This window comes from Lichenostomus cassidix, chromosome 5 (assembly GCF_008360975.1).
Source record: "Lichenostomus cassidix isolate B80296 chromosome 5, HeHo_3.0, whole genome shotgun sequence".
Classification (NCBI taxonomy): Eukaryota; Metazoa; Chordata; class Aves; order Passeriformes; family Meliphagidae; genus Lichenostomus; species Lichenostomus cassidix.
In genome coordinates this window covers 2,184,263-2,199,466 of record NC_139486.1, presented here as the reverse complement: position 1 = coordinate 2,199,466, position 15,204 = coordinate 2,184,263, and the positions used below count along the sequence as shown (strand labels likewise).

The 15,204-nt window shown below is 50.9% G+C and overlaps 1 protein-coding gene across 2 annotated transcripts in view; it reads right to left on the bottom strand.

Annotated features, from left to right (window-relative positions):
- FRMD6 (FERM domain containing 6) overlaps positions 1 to 5,117 on the bottom strand; it is a 36,518-nt gene extending 31,401 nt beyond the window's left edge. Inside the window, exons 1-2 of one of the 2 annotated variants that reach the window (XM_085060951.1) lie at positions 4,887 to 5,117; positions 4,587 to 4,659 (exon numbers count right to left, since the gene is read on the bottom strand). The gene's annotated coding sequence lies outside the window, so the exon portion shown is untranslated. Of the gene's footprint in view, positions 1 to 4,586; positions 4,797 to 4,886 lie in introns of those variants that run through there. The other variant, XM_085060949.1, reaches the window with a different exon arrangement.
- Positions 5,118 to 15,204: the final 10,087 nt, after the last annotated feature.

The following is a 15,204-nucleotide window of genomic DNA, read 5'->3' as shown; positions in this document are numbered from 1 at the left end:
AGACGGGGGAGAGGGCTCGCTGTGAAGGGAAGGGAAGAGAGGAGGAGGAAATGCAAACTAATTAACTAATAAATATGCTGGGTTGGCTCAGGGCAGCAGGAGAGCAATCCAGAGGGCTGACTCACTCTGACTCAGGCACACAGGAGTGGGATGGAATCTGGCTCAGGAGCATCTCCTGCCTCAGCCACACTGCCAGGACACAGGGACTGATCCCAAACCTGCCAGGGCTGAGCATCCCATAGGGAGCATGGGGACTTTGGAGAAGGGAAATCCCATTCTAGAGGGAAACAAAGCCAAATTCACTGCCTGGAGCAAGCAGCTTGAATGGAGTCAGGCCTTTGGGGGATGCAATTCCCTGTCTCACCATTTCCACCTTAAAATCAGGCAAATACAGGACAGGTGGGAAAGTCCCCTCCACACAGCCAAAGCCACCGTGGCTGAGGGAGGAGGTGATGTTATCACCAGTGTTGGGATCCCAAACACTAATCCCTAAGCCAGCAAAATTATCCAGAGCCTGGGGATGAGCAAAGGGATCACAGAGTCATTGAATTCTGAAATAGTTTGGGTTGGAATGGACATTAAAGACCATCTTGTTCCAACTCCCTGCCATGAACAGGGACAAATTCCACTGTCCCAGGTTGCTCCAAGCTCTGTCCAACCTGGCCTTGGACATTTTTAGGGATCCAGGGGCAGCTACAGCTTCTCTGGGCACCCTGTGCCAGGGCCTCACCTCCCTCACAGCCAGAAATTCCTCCCCAATATCCCATCTGTCCCTGCCCTCTGGCAGTGGGAAGCCATTCCCTGTGATCTGTTCCTCCATCCCTTGTCCTCAGTCCCTCTCCAGCTCTCCTGGAGCTCCTTTAGGCCCTGGCAGGAGCTCTGAGCTCTCCCTGGAGCTTTCCTTCTCCAGGTGAACATTCCCAACATTCTGAGCTTGGCTCCAGAGCAGAGGAGCTCCAGCCCTCAGAGCATCTCCATGGCTTTCTCTGGACTTGTTCCAGCAGCTCCACATCCTCCTGACGCTGGAGACCCCAGAGCTCTGCAGGTGAGGTCTCACCTGAGTGGAGCAGAGGAGGAGAATCCCCTCCTTTCCTCGCTGCCCACGCTGTGGGATCAGCCCAGCACCCGGCTGGTTTTTGGGCTCCCACGGGCACCTCACATCGCTCTCCTCACCCACCAACACCCCCAAGCGCTGCCCTCCCTCCATTCCCCACCCAGCCTGTGCTGGGATGGCTCTGAAGGGCTGTCTGGAGCAGGCCCTGTGGGGAGGCCATGGCGGGCCTGGCGTGTCGGTGCAGGCCGTGGGGAGGCCCTGCCTTCCCCTGCTCCTGCTCGCCCTGCCTTCCCCTGCTCCTGCTCGCCCCGGCTTCGCCCTGTTCCTGCCCGATGACTGTGTGCGATTGCTTCACCCCACACGCTCCAGCCCTGCTCCAGCCCTGCGGCAAAAGTCCCCCTTGGCACCCACTGCCTGCTCCCTGTGGTGCTGCCCCGGGGATGGGCACGGCCATGGATGGAGGGGACATGGCCAAGAGCGAGGCACAGCCTTAGATGTGGTCAAGAGCATCACCTCTCTGCGCCCCCACGGCCAAATTTTGGCTGTGCCTAAATTATTGGAGGGGATGAGGCTCCTCCAGAGAGGACACAGCTCCGATATTCCCCCTCCAACCCACAGAAGCAACACTGTGCTCTCACTGTGCTCAGCAGAGGCATGAAGGAAAAAGGAGAGGAAAAAAAAGTTCTGCAGCCAACTTGGTTTTTTTCCCACCCCCGGAGGCTTTTGCATAGACTGACTTTCTTTTTTTTTTAAATTTTATTTGTTCTCGCTCCCTTTTTTCTTTTTCAAAATATTTTCAACCGACGCGTTACTGAAGTCATTTGCCTCCTGACAAAACCTGGGCTCCCTGCCAGCACGTATTTCTGATAATTCATCCATTATTAAATGAAATCAAAGATAGGAGCGGAAAAAAAAAAAAAAAAAAGCCATGGGAGTGTTTGCATCCGAGAGAGAGGCTGTTTACAGCTGGGCTGGGAATTTCTTTCACGGCCGAAAAGATCTCCCCAGGGAAAACCCACCCAAAATGCCTCACACTGCAAACATCTCCCTGTGGCCGTGCTAAAAGCCAGGGATTCCACAAAGTTTTCCTGCCTGAATAAAGGCAATTCCATCCTGACTTGGGTGGATGCTGCTGGATATTCCCCCTCCTCAGGGAGAGCCTGCAACCCATGGCCAGAGACAGCCCGACTGGATCAGCCAGTCCTCTCCAAACCAGAGCGAGAGGAAAATCTGATGGAGAGGGAGGGGCCCAGCAATTACAGTCTTTTCTTTTTAATAACCCTTGCTGCTTCCCCGAGTCCATATTTACATCCTTGGCACCAAGGTAGTAATTAAAGTCTCTCCGCTCAGGTCTAAACAACAGCAGACCCTCCTATCATTAAAAAGCAGAGGCAAAGCTGAAAATAAACATGATTTTTATGGCTTTGGAGCCTCAAACCCCTCTCTGTCGGTTGGCTGGGCAGCAGGTTTTGGGGCCACATATCAATGCTTTGTGAGGACATTGATAAGCTGCATCTCCATGGGATGCTGGGGGTAGAAAACTGCATGGAAAACAGAGTGGAAAAGCATGCATTGTCCTTTCTTGTGCCATTTTTTCGTCATTTCCACTGCCCATGAGGGAATAAATGGGCCTTGGGGTCTGCAGGCCCTGGCTAAAGCATGGTTGTGCCAGGAGATGCTCAGCGGCAGCTCGAGCCCTCTTGTTTTAAAGAAGCTATCAAAAAAAACCTGTGAGAAAATTAATTATTCACTAAGACTGCTAATTAAGCTGATTTGCTCTGTGAGGGCATTGAAGGAAATGAGCTGGAGAAGCTCTTAATTGTTTAAAAAGAGCCGTCCTACAGACACTCCTCCCACGCTGCTCTGCATGCCAAGAGAGCCTGGTCCTGTGTTCCAGCAGTCCCAGAGGAGTTTCACAGAGTCATGGAATGGTTTGGGTTGGAAGGGACATAAAAGACCATCTTGTTCTGCCCCCTGCCATGGGCAGGGACAACTTCCACTGTCCCAGGTTGCTCCAAGCCCTGTCCAGCCTGGCCTTGGACACTGCCAGGGATCCAGGAGCAGCTACAGCTTCTCTGGGAAACCTCTGCCAGGGCCTCCCCACCCTCACAGGGAGGGAATTCCTTCCCAATATCCCATCTATCCCTGCCCTCTGGCAGTGGGAAGCCATTCCCCCTTGTCCTGTCCCTCCATCCCTTGTCCCAAGTCCCTCTCCAACTCTCCTGTAGCTATTTTTGGGCTCTGAGGTCTTCCTGGAGCTTTCTCTTGTCCAAGCTGGACATCCTCAGCTCTCCCAGCCTGGCTCCAGACCTTGGAGCACCTTCACAGCCTCTTCTGGACTTGTTCCAGCAGTTTGACAGTATCTGTGCCCACATCAACCTTGCAGATGATTTCATATAATGAAAGATCAGCCACGAAGCATAAAGTGCTTCTGAAGCCTTGTCCCCAAACTGTGTGACCCAATGCAATCCAGAGGAGATTCCTGCCAAAAACACCCCAGGAACACCTGCCATACATATTTAAAAACCCGAAGGCAGCTTGGAATTCAGCAATCCCAGCTCATTTCTCAGGTTATGGCAGCTCAGAGGCAACAAGCACCAGGACCTGAAGGCAGAGTGCTGCACCCACTGCCCAAAGCACCCTTGGGTGGGTGGGTGTGGAAGATGGGGCTCTGGATGCCCCGTGCCAAGGGAAACTGGATCCCTTCTGGGTGCAGGGTGGGAGCAGAGGTGCCCCCAGGACCTCGCCCAGCCTCCCACGGCAAGGAGTGGTCCCCTGCCCACACCCAGCCTTGCCCTCCCACTCCCACCACCATTTCATTTCAATCCCACTTCACCAGGACCTTCCCTTCTTGTCCTGTAGGGGTTGGTGGAGGAAAACTCCCTATCTCACACGGCAGAGAACAAAAGGAGATGTTTTAAACCAAATGGATTCTTCTTTGACAAGAGCAGGGCGATGCCATGCCAGCCTCGCTTCTCCCACAGGAATTAGTTTGGCTCAGACATGGTGGGTTTGCTGACAGGAAGGATATCCCGTCCACTCCAACCCTTCCACCTCTGGATGGGAGAAATCTGGGGCTTGGCGCAGGCAAAAGGTGGAAATCTCACCAAAAAAACCCAAGGGAAAACCCAAGATCCAAGCAAACAGCATCGCACCAGGAGCTTGGAGTTTTCCTGAGATCATAAAATCCTCCACAAGAATTCCCAGGCATCTTCACCATTCCTGGCACGGCTCTTGTGCCAAAATGCCGTGATAAAGAAGAAACACAGCCACGAGGAGCACGGCTGCCAACGCTTGGCCAACCATGTCCTCACCAGGGGAAGGCAAAGCTTCCTGACACTGTGATTTCCCTGAGATCCTCTGCTGAGTTCCCAGCAGGTGGGAAGGATTTCACAAGCTACGGGAAACACCTGGACAGGCACCTCTCAGCCAACACCACAGCCCCACATCTCCAATGTCCCCACAGGTCACCACCTGCCCCACCTTTCCCTTCCCTTCCCAACGCCATTAAAAGAGGCTTTCGTTTTCCTACCTGGTGCTGGGAACATCTATGAGTCAGGTTCCTCCAGCAGCTCCATGGCCAGCTCGGGGTTGTCTCAGCACAGCTGGAAGAGAAAGCCACCAAGAGAAAAAACTCAGAGTCCCTGCAGAGGTGGGCGTTTTTCAAGGCAGGTTCCTCCTGCGTGGCCGCTGGGAGCTCATCCCGCAGGAGCCGTGGGGCTCTCCACGTCCTCCCGGGCTGGTGAGGCGCCAGGATCCCTGGGAATCGTGCTCTGCTTGGAAGGACCTACCCTTTTTGACTGCTGTCCAACCCCAAAGCGCATGTTCTTACCTGCTCGGTGGAAGACAGAGGTAGGCTGGACCACCTTTCCAAAAAACACATGGATCTCAGCAGGGTGTGGATGTCGCTCTGGTCCTCCTGCTCTTCACCCAGATGTTTTTTAGGAGAAAAGGGGGCTGTGAAGTTGTGGGAAGCTGGAGAAAAGAGGTCAGAGGTGCGAATGCTCCCGCAGCTGGTGCCGGCACGGCTCTGCCGGTTGGTTCACAGCAGAGCTGTGATCAACAGGGATAGGGATGTCAAGCTGGAACTTGTCTCCTCGGCAAGGAAAGGGAACAGCAGAGATTACTAAGCGATGCAGGAATGTGGTTTGTTTAATATGAGCCATCAACACAGAAGAGTAAAATAATGACAGATGTGTAATCACATTTCCTGAGTCTAAAACCATGAGATCGAGAATTTAAACACCACTTTTCCCAAGATCAAGAAGAGGAGCCGTTTGGCTAAGAACTCATTTGGTTACTAATTTCCTCGGCATTAAATCAGCTGTTTCCCCAGTCTCTTGAGAGGCTTGGCTCCAAGGACAGGGCCGGTCCCTGGCTTGCTTTGATGTGAGGCTAAGCAGAGAAGGAAGATGCTTTGGAAACATGGATACACCAACTGACCGAGCTGGCCTGGATCAGACGCTCCTCAGCGTTGCTTAATTGGTTTATTTTAATGAAAGATGGAGAGATAAATTTCACATGGATCTTTATCTGGGGAGCGGCCAGTGGTGGGAGACAGAAATCCAGAGCTGGGTTAAGCCAACCTTTCAAGGGCAGGATGAGGGAAAAGGGAGCCATTTCCTCAGGAAAAGCCTTCATGGAAAGCCAGAGTTCCTGCAAGGGTGGACTGAAGAAGACACATGGCTGAGGGACATCAGACCCAAAGACTGGGGCGTGAAATCTCTGCTCAGCCCCTGGAAGTGGCATTTTCCCAAAGGTCACGGGTGCAGGACCTGGAAGGGCTGGGAAGGAACGGTGTCATTTGCTTGTCAGATGTTCCTATTTGTCTCTTGAGATCAAAAGTGGGAAAAACACCAAGCAGGGAAGGTGCTGCTGGCACAGGAGTCAGCCTTAGAGGGACTCCAGTCTGCCTTTTCTCTGGATTTGGGAAGTGTGTTTCCTCTCCTAAAAGGCTGAGAGAGCTGGGGGTGTTCACCTGGAGAGGAGAAGGCTCCAGGGAGATCCTTCCAGGGACTAAAAGGCTCCAGGAGACCTGGAGAAGGATTTGGGACAAGGGATGGAGTGACAGCACAAGGGGGAATGGCTTCTCACTGAAAGATGGCATACTGGGAAGAAATTAATCTCTGTGAGGATGGTTTGGAGAGCTGGGAAAGCCAAAAAAGAGGCCAGAACCACTCTCCCAGGTCAACAGAGAACATTAAAGTCTGAACAGGGAGAATAAAGAACAAAATATATTCATTTATTTTGTATTTTCTTTCATGTCCCAGTGTTGGATCTCACCTCGGTGGGGGTGATCCCTGCTGACTGCTGGAGGAGCTGTGCTGACCCTACAGCTGATGGCCCTAGAGAGCAGAGGTGCCATCAGCTCACACCTCCCTGCTGTGAGCCTGGGAATGTTCCTACATTTCCAGCTAATTGGACAAAGTGCTTCCTCCCCTGAAGGTTCTTAACGAGCAGCATCCCTGTATCCATGACCACATCCATGCCTTCCTCCCTGACTTTATTAGAGCCCAGGAAGCTGCTGCCTCCTGCCATGGGAAAGGCAACTCCTTCCCCTAAATGGACTTTAATTAGCCCAACTGCCTGCCAGGAGCTGTTTTGGTGACACCCATGCTCCAGTTAAGTCATGCTTTCACCCCAAATTGTGCAGAACTTAGACTCAGCTTGTCCCTGGCTGGTGGGGACAATGTCCAGCCTGGGGAATTGGGGAGCAAATCACTGGGTATTGCATAAAATCCTGGAATCCCAGGATGGTTTGGGTTGGAAGGGACCTCAAAACCATCTCATTCCACCTCCTGCTATGGGCAGGGATACCTTCCACTACCCCAGGTTGCTCCAAGCCTCATTCAGCCTGGCCTGGGACACTTAATGTCCCCTTGAACACTTAGGGTGCAAAGGGATAACTTGGAATATAGGGAAAACGGATCATGCAATGGATTTGGGAACCTGTGGAAGCATTGATGGAGCAACCATAAGAGGCAGAGCACCCTGCCAGCCCTGCCTGCCTGCCTGGAGCAGCTCACTGCTGCTCAACCATCAACTGATGGGTTCCAGGAGTGTCAGGGCTGTGATCCCATTGTCACTGAGGTTGTGAGGAGTCACCTCAGAACTGGGGGATGCAGACAGGCTGAGTCACCTCCTCCCAGCCGTGCACAGGGAGTCTAGACGGCGGCTGATGGGGAGACATCTCCTCTGCGAGATACCTGAGCCACATCCCCACATCAAAGGCCCTGAGCTGCTGGAGTGAGGATATAATTAAGCCACCCCGCGGCAAGAGTTTCTCCCAGGGCCGGCTGATCTCCCTCCACGGCTCTGTTGGACGGGGTGGTGGCCTCTGTCACCCTCCCAGGGGGATTTGGTGGCCCTAGCAGGGTCTCCTGTCCCACAGTTTGTGGGGATCTGCTTTGTGCTGAGCCTGCCCTAAAAGCCAGAGCCCAAAATCTTTTCTAAGCCAAGCATGTTCTGCTCCGGCTTCTTGGCAAGGAGGGGAGCCCTGTGTTGGGAGATCCTTAAACCCTTTTTCCTGCCAAATAGCCCCAGAAGCTAAGGAACAGCCTGGGCAGACTCTGGGAAGAGCAGAAGGAGGATGAAGCCCTGGAAATCCTTGCTAACACCAGCACAGCCTGCCAGCGACTCTCTCCATAAGATATTGAGCACTGAAATGCAGCAGGATGCAATTTTCACTGCAGGGAAAGCCCAGGAAAGCAGACAAATAACCAGAGGAACCAGCTCTGTGTTACTCCTTGCCGTGAAGAGCATCAGAGTCTCATCTTTACCTGTGCAAAAGGCCCCAAGAAACCCAATGCCTCGCAGGTGGGAGGTGCTGGATGGTGTTTCCCCCTTTTCGTGGGGATTTGTGCAGCTGGACTGTTGAACAGAGCCAGCAGCTGGCCACGAAAGAAAAGAGAAAATTGGCACAAACAAGGATTTAAGCTCTGGTGGGCAAGGAAAGAGGATCCAAACATGGATCCTACCTGCAGCACCAGGTGTAACGATGCCTGAACAAAGGCAGGGAGGGGCTCCCCAACTTGCTGTTAAATCTAAGCTCCACAGAATATCCATAAAGCTGATATTAAAGGATTAAATACCGGCAGGAAGATCCCAGGAGGCAGATGTCCTCCAAAAGAAAACCCACTCCGTGAAGTGGAGCATTGCTGCTGTATTCTAAAATATAAATTTAAAGAAAATCATATATTAAAAGGTGCATTTCATCCATCCAGCTGGATTACCCCACAAAAGGGGGTTATTTTGTAGGATGGTGTTTTCCCCCATGTATGATATTGACTGGCTGAGCCTTATAGGATGTGTCACAGAATCCCACAATGGTTTGAGTTGGAAGAGACCTTAAAGATCATCCCATCCCACCCCAGCCATGGGCAGGGACAACGTCCACTATCCCAGGTTGCTCCAAGCCCATCCAGCCTGGCCTTGGACACTTCCAGTGTTCCACTTGGACACCACCTGGCCAAGGACACAAAGTTGTCCTTGTGCAGCCCTGATGGCTTCACGGTCATCTTCTCTCGTCTTGGAATTGATTTTTCATTTTCCAAGAGAAGAACTTTCCCTCTGTTGTTTCTCTTCTCTATCATCTGTTAAACCCAAACTCGACTGTGAACACTGTGAACACTGAGCTGCACAACGACCTCATTTCCCAACAGAGGCAACCAGGGAAGGCTTACCTGGGAAGCGTGGTGGGATTAAAAAAAAGAACACCCCTTTGAAATGTGGAAGCCTTGCTTTAAGCTGAGCGAGGATTTAAGGTTAGGAATATTCTAAGAGCGAGCCAATGCAAAGTGACTTTTATGATTCATTCTGTCTCCAACCCGATCTGGAAGTGGCTGCAGATGTAGACAGTGGGTGACATTGAGATGAGAGGGATAATATAGATGTGAAGAGAATAAAAGGTGCAGTGACATGATTTTATGGGCTAGATAATGTTCTGTAGAGTATAATAATATATGGAATATGAATATATCCTCTTTCCAAGCAGGAGTTCACTGATGTGTTCATCCCATGGGATGCTGGAGCAGAGGACAAGAGTTGGGTATCAATACCTCTTATCCAGGAGCATGAGGGGCTGAGGGGCAGCAATTATTCAGTAATTAGGGAATTTTTTCACTCCACGGGTTGAGCAGGAGAATCTCTGGCCTGATGCTTTGCTGCCAGAGCCATTCCCCTTCCTCCCACAGCTTTTGCAGATTTGTTCCTCACAGAGGAGCAAAACACCAGCTTGAATTGGAGGCAGGAGGAATTACCCAACCTGACTGCCCTGAGCAGTTCCAGGCCACTGTAAATGCAGGAACTTGTCAGAGCTGCAGTTGATTTGCAGATTATTTATTTGCTTATTAGATCACATTTGGCTGATGGCTGCTGTGATCCTCCAGAGCATGAGCTCAGAGATATTCCCTGCAGACCCACCAGCGTCTGGCCAGCTTGGAGGCATCCCTAATTAACCAGTTTTGCCTTTCTAATTGAGCCCTGGAAGTCAGCCAGCGAGAGCAGGAGGCGTTTACCTGGCTGCCACCCTTTGATGACAGCAGTGGAGGTGAGGAGGAGGAGGTGGTGGCCTGCCTGAAGCTGTGTCCTGTCACAGCCCTGACCTGCCAGGACCTCCTGTGGGGCCTGAGCTTGGCTCAGTGTGGATGTGTGTGCTGGAAAAATGTCCTTCATTCCTATCCCACCTCCTCTCCTGGTGTGGGATGGGGTGGAAGGGGCTCTCGAGGTGAGCAGAGCCTTGCACAAAGTGTCACCCAGTATTTCCCAAGGGAATTGCTTTGTGTCTGTTCTGGAGGGACATTCCAACCTCTGCCTGCATGGGAGCTGTTGTACCAATGGAGAATCCATCAACCTGCCTGGGAAAGCTTTCCCTGCCTGGAAAACTTGCCCATCAAATCGGGCACCTCTCCTATCCCACCTTCTCCCCATGCCACCAACAGGATCTTCTCCAGGGCCTTGATGATCCTCCCCAAATCCTGCTCTTCCTATCCCACCTTTTCTCCAATGGGATCTCCAGGGCCCTGATGATCCTCCCCAAATCCTGCTCTTCCTATCCCACCTTTTCCCCGCACCACCAACGGGCTCCTCTCCAGGGATCTGACATTCCTCCCCAAATCCTGCTCTTCCCACCCCACCAAGACCGTGCTTTGTCTCATCCTGCCCCTCTGAGGCACGCACCCCTCCAGCTCAGGGAATGCCTCTTCCTGACACAGCTCAAGCATCAGAAAAATGCGTCCCGGCTGGCTGGGGCTGGGCAAGCAGCACGCCGTGGGCAGGCATCCCAAATCCGCCTCTTCTCCGGCTCCATCCCACCATCCCTCGCCCTTCCTCGCCTCCCTCTTCCTCTCTCCTCTCCCCCGCCTCTGGAACAAGAAGGCTTTGTCTGCTCGCCCCGTTCGGAGGAGCACGAACGGCCTGAACTTTCCCTGAGTGAGTTTTTCCCCTCCAGCAGGATTTTGTGCTGTGCCGATGCCAGGGATTAACTAAGAGCATGACTCAACGAACCAGTTCAGACCAAGCAAGAACAACCCTTCATTTTTCTTCCAAGACTCCGGCTCAGCCCAGCCCAGGCTGTTCTGGAGCATCAGAAAAGGGTAGTTAACTTGAAATATGACTTTTTAAACAGTTTATTACTTTTCCTCTCCTTTGTGTTGCAGCTGGTATGGGAGGATGATGGAAATGCAATCAAGATCATTCCAAGGTAGTTTCTCCCTAAATTTTCTGTCTGGTTTCAGGGTTTCCCTGTGAGATGCTGGAGTGTATTTCACAGAAGTGACACATGCCAGGGGCTGGAGATGGGCATTTTCAGGAAGGATGAGATTGCCAGTTTTTGTTTCATGGAATCATTAAGAAAATATTATTGAGTCCAGTGTTAACCTAGAACTAAGTCCACCATTACACCACATCCCACAGCATCCCTCCACTGGAGGCTGGAGCTCCTCTTTGGGATTGGAGCCATTTGCCATTGCCATGGAAAACATCATGAATATTGTGTTTTTCTTTGCTGTCCTAGAGCTGCTTCCAAGTCCAAGAGTCCCAGTGCTGCCAGGAGCTCACCAGGAACAACCTGCTTGGGATTGCCGAAATGGGATTCCACATGTGACCTGCATATCCTGGATGAGAGACATCCAGGAGACATTGGGGAGGCCCTGGCACAAGTTGTCCAGAGATGTTCTGGCTGCCCCTGGATCCCTGGAAGTGTTCCAGGCCAGGTTGGACAGGGCTTGGAGCAACCTGGGATAATGGAAGTCTCTCTGCCTATGGTAGGGGTGGAACAAGATGAACTTTAGGGTCCTTTCCAGCCCAAACCATTCCAGGATTCTTTGGTTCAGTCTCTCCCTTTGCTTTCTTGTGGATGACATGAAAAGGAGGAAGCAAAGCAGGGGAATGAGGTGTGAAGCAGCAGTGCCCAAGTCTGGGGCAGAAAAGCCTCCTCAGGTGTGGGAACACCAAGGCAGGACATGCATTGATCTGGAGCACTGGAAGTTTGTCCTGCCAGCAGCTCACCGAGAGAAATGTCAGGAAATCTGGAGGTCCTTAATGGTCACATAATATCTACACCCAGGAGAAATCCTGCATTCAACTGGGATTGTCCCAGCAGGGAAAGGAGCCAAACCAGTTCAGGATTGTGCCAGACTGGGAAATGACCTGTGAGTGCAACCCAGGGAGAACAACTCCAAAGCACTATGGAGGTGGGAAATCAGCTCCTCCTGCACCTGCATTGGGCTCAAGAGCAGAGGGGCTCTGGAAAAAGTGTCCTGAGGGTGAAGAGCACACAGCTCGGTGTGCCATGTAGGAATTTCATGTAGGAATGTCCCCATTCCCTCTGGAACCCGAGCAGAGCTGTGTCACTGACAGCACCAGCAGCCCAACCACAGCCTGTGCTCCTCACCATCCAGCAAACAGATGGGCTGGGAATTGCTTCCCCTGCAATATTCCCAATTTCAGTGCAGTGTTACCTGAGCTGTGGCAATTCCAGCCCAATGTTCCTGTTTCCCTCTGTAACACCTGCCGAGGGAAGGAAAATCAGGGTGTCACCTCCACTTCCATTAAAAACCACCTCACTGGGCTTCCCAAAAATCTGACCAGTGACCAGACACCCTCTGTGTCCATGCTTGGCAGGAGGGATAAGCAGTGGGAAGATTCTTCTGCCCCAGACAGAGCAGGGGGACAGAGATGAGCCTCGGGTTTGCAACACGAGGGTTTTTCCATGCGGAGAACCAAGCAATTCCAGAGTGGGTGGGAGGGAAGGTTTTGCAGCGCTGAAATGTTTCATTTGGATGTTTTTCTACAGGAAACTTTCTGCTTCCAAACAACCAGGGCTTTCTGTTCAGCAGTGACCTCAGTGGGAAGAAAAATTGCTGCACAAAAGGGACGGGGAGCTGATGCCAGGAGCAAAACCTCGGCGCTGGTCCCACGAGCAGTTCTGGGTGGGTCCAGACAAAGCATTTTTCAGAGCTTTTGTAAAAGTAGTGGGAAAAAAATCCCTCAAAAATCTGGCCTTTTTTTTTTTTTTTTTTAAGAACTCTAGAACACAGTGGGATTGGATCCCCTACACCAGCATCTTCCCAGTTTCCTGGCTTGTCCCCTACAGCAAAAGTATCCAGTTCTTTCCCATTTCTTCATCTCTCCAGGCTCCTTTTGTTCATCTTTGTTAAGAGAAAAACCAACACCCCAATTAATAAACCCTGCAAGAATCCTGAGGGCCTCATTAAAGTTCTTCCCTCTGATGTTGGTGAGGCCCTCGAGATGGCCTAGAGAAGCTGTGGCTGCCCCTGGAACCCTAAAAATGTCCAAGGCCAGGTTGGAAAGGGCTTGGAGCACCTTGGGATAGTGGAAGGTGTCTCTGCCCATGTCCCAGGGGTGGAACAAGATGTTTTTTAAGGTCCCTTCCATCCCAAACCATTCTGGGATTCAGTGATGTTGACCAACCCTCAGAGCATTAATCTGGTTTTATTCCTCTTCCTACATTATTGACTCCTTCACTTCTGTGGGAATCATGCCAATTTATATTCATATATTCATCTATTAATATATTCAGGGGAGCAACAGCATTTTGGTGACTACTGATGGCACTTCCCAATAAGACCTTCTCCAGATGGAAGAGATTTCCCAAAAGATGCTTCACTATTTTGACCCCTGAGCAGTTGATTTGGAGTGAATTTTGTTCTCCAGGGAAAACCACCATGGATCACATCTGTGGTAGGACACACCCAGGACAGATTTCCCATTACAACAGCCAACAAAACCAAGCCATGGTTTGGCAAACTGTGCACTCAAAATGTCTCAAAAAGAGGTTTGGACTAAAAAGTCCTCTTTTCTGCATGTTCTGCAATTATTCCACTCCAACACTGAGCTCAATTAATTCCGAAGTACACTTGAGAAAAGAAAGAAGAAGAAACCTGCACTCTAATTTTCCAGAGCATTAAGCCTGTGGCAAAATACATTTCAGCTAAGCCATCCATGAGATTTGCTTCCCAATCCCAGGCCAGGAGTTTTCCAGAGGACTCATGGCCAAGGAAGCCCAGCCTGGGAATACCACTGGGATTCAGAAGTGGTTTTCCAAGAAAATGCCAACCTTTTCCACCCTCTGGGTCCCTCAGGAGCTCATCCTGGATTGTGTTGCCATTCAGGACTGGGCATCTCCAATTCCCCAGCTGCCACCATGACCTCAATTCATTGCTGTAATTTGTGATGTTTTCCACAATTTTGTATGGATATCCACAATTTTGTGTTTTCCACAATTTTGTATGGAAATCCCAGCATCTCCTGCTAGGTATCCATGCTGGAACTTGAAGGAGTTTAGGTTGGGAAAGCCCTCTAAGACCACTGAGCACAGCACTGCCAAACTCACCCCAAGTGCCACATCCACACGGGATGTGTGACTCTTCCCTTCTCCATGTTTTTTTTTGCAGAGTTGAGAAAACAACACCAGCTTTTCTCTGGGGAAAAAAAAAATCTCTGGGAGAGGAAAAAAACAGGGAAAAGCATCCCTTGCAAAAGAAGGTTTGCTTGGGTCAGCCTCTGTTAGGAGCCCACGAATTAAGTGTTGCAGGTGGAGGTTTTTCTCCATCTCTTGGATTGCCGTCGGATGTTTGGAGCTGCTGCCTGCCAGGATTGCTGGGAGTGAGCTCCATGTTTGCAAACTCATTTCAAAAACCTCTCAGAATTTGCCAGGAAACAAAACTCCAGAGAGAAACCAGACACTGGGATGAATCTGGGCCTTTTATTCCAGCTCTGATTGAAAAAGATAACCCATCTTGTCGTGGGGAGGAAAGTTGGTCCCTGAAGGAAAAATCAAAACATGCCCTCGTGGGGAGGGTCAGCCATATTCCCACAAAACACCTCAGTTCTGCTGGAATCATCGTTCCCTGCCAGGAAAATTGCTTTGTAACAAAATACCAGCCCCTGGGAGATAGGATGTGACAGAAACCATCCATCAGGCCCATGCCAAGGAGGAGGTGGTACCAGGGCGTCGCTGCTCCGAAGGCGTGCTGGGAGATTATCCCAAGTTTACCTTGGCTCCAGGAGACTTTCCCAAGCTATCCATGTGTCTCCGAGCTGACATTTACAGCTGGGAGGTTCTGGCTGGCTACAGAGCCCTGCTCTAATTCCAATCCAGTGTTTTCCTTGTCATGAGCTCGTTCCTGGCCTGATCCAGTGTGGGCAGATTGCAGGAATTACATTTTCTCCGGGAACAGTTGTGTTTTGGATCTCTTCCTTGTCAGAGGGTTGTCCCAGGAGGGCTTTGAACCAGAAGGACTTTTTCCAGTTTTCAGGACTCGCAGTGACCTCATTGTGTTTTCAGCAGTTTAATGTCAAGAAAAATAAAAGTGTTAATCCAAAGATTAGATTTGCAGGGAAGGTGGAAAAGCAGTGAGCTGGGAAAAACGAGGTATAAGATATGAGAATATCAGTTCAATACCACAAGAATAAAAAAAACCCCAACCCACAAACAACCTCCCCCTCAAAAAAATGTGAAAAATTCCCACTGCTGCTCACAGGAAGTTTGTTGCGCTTGTTGTTTTCTCTTTTTAAGACTAATATTTTGATTTTTAAAACTTCCGCCGTGAGCACAAAGTCTCCTGCTCCATGCCCAAGAGCAACCAGCTGGGCTTTGGATGTGCTCCCTTTGGATGAACCTGGGTTTG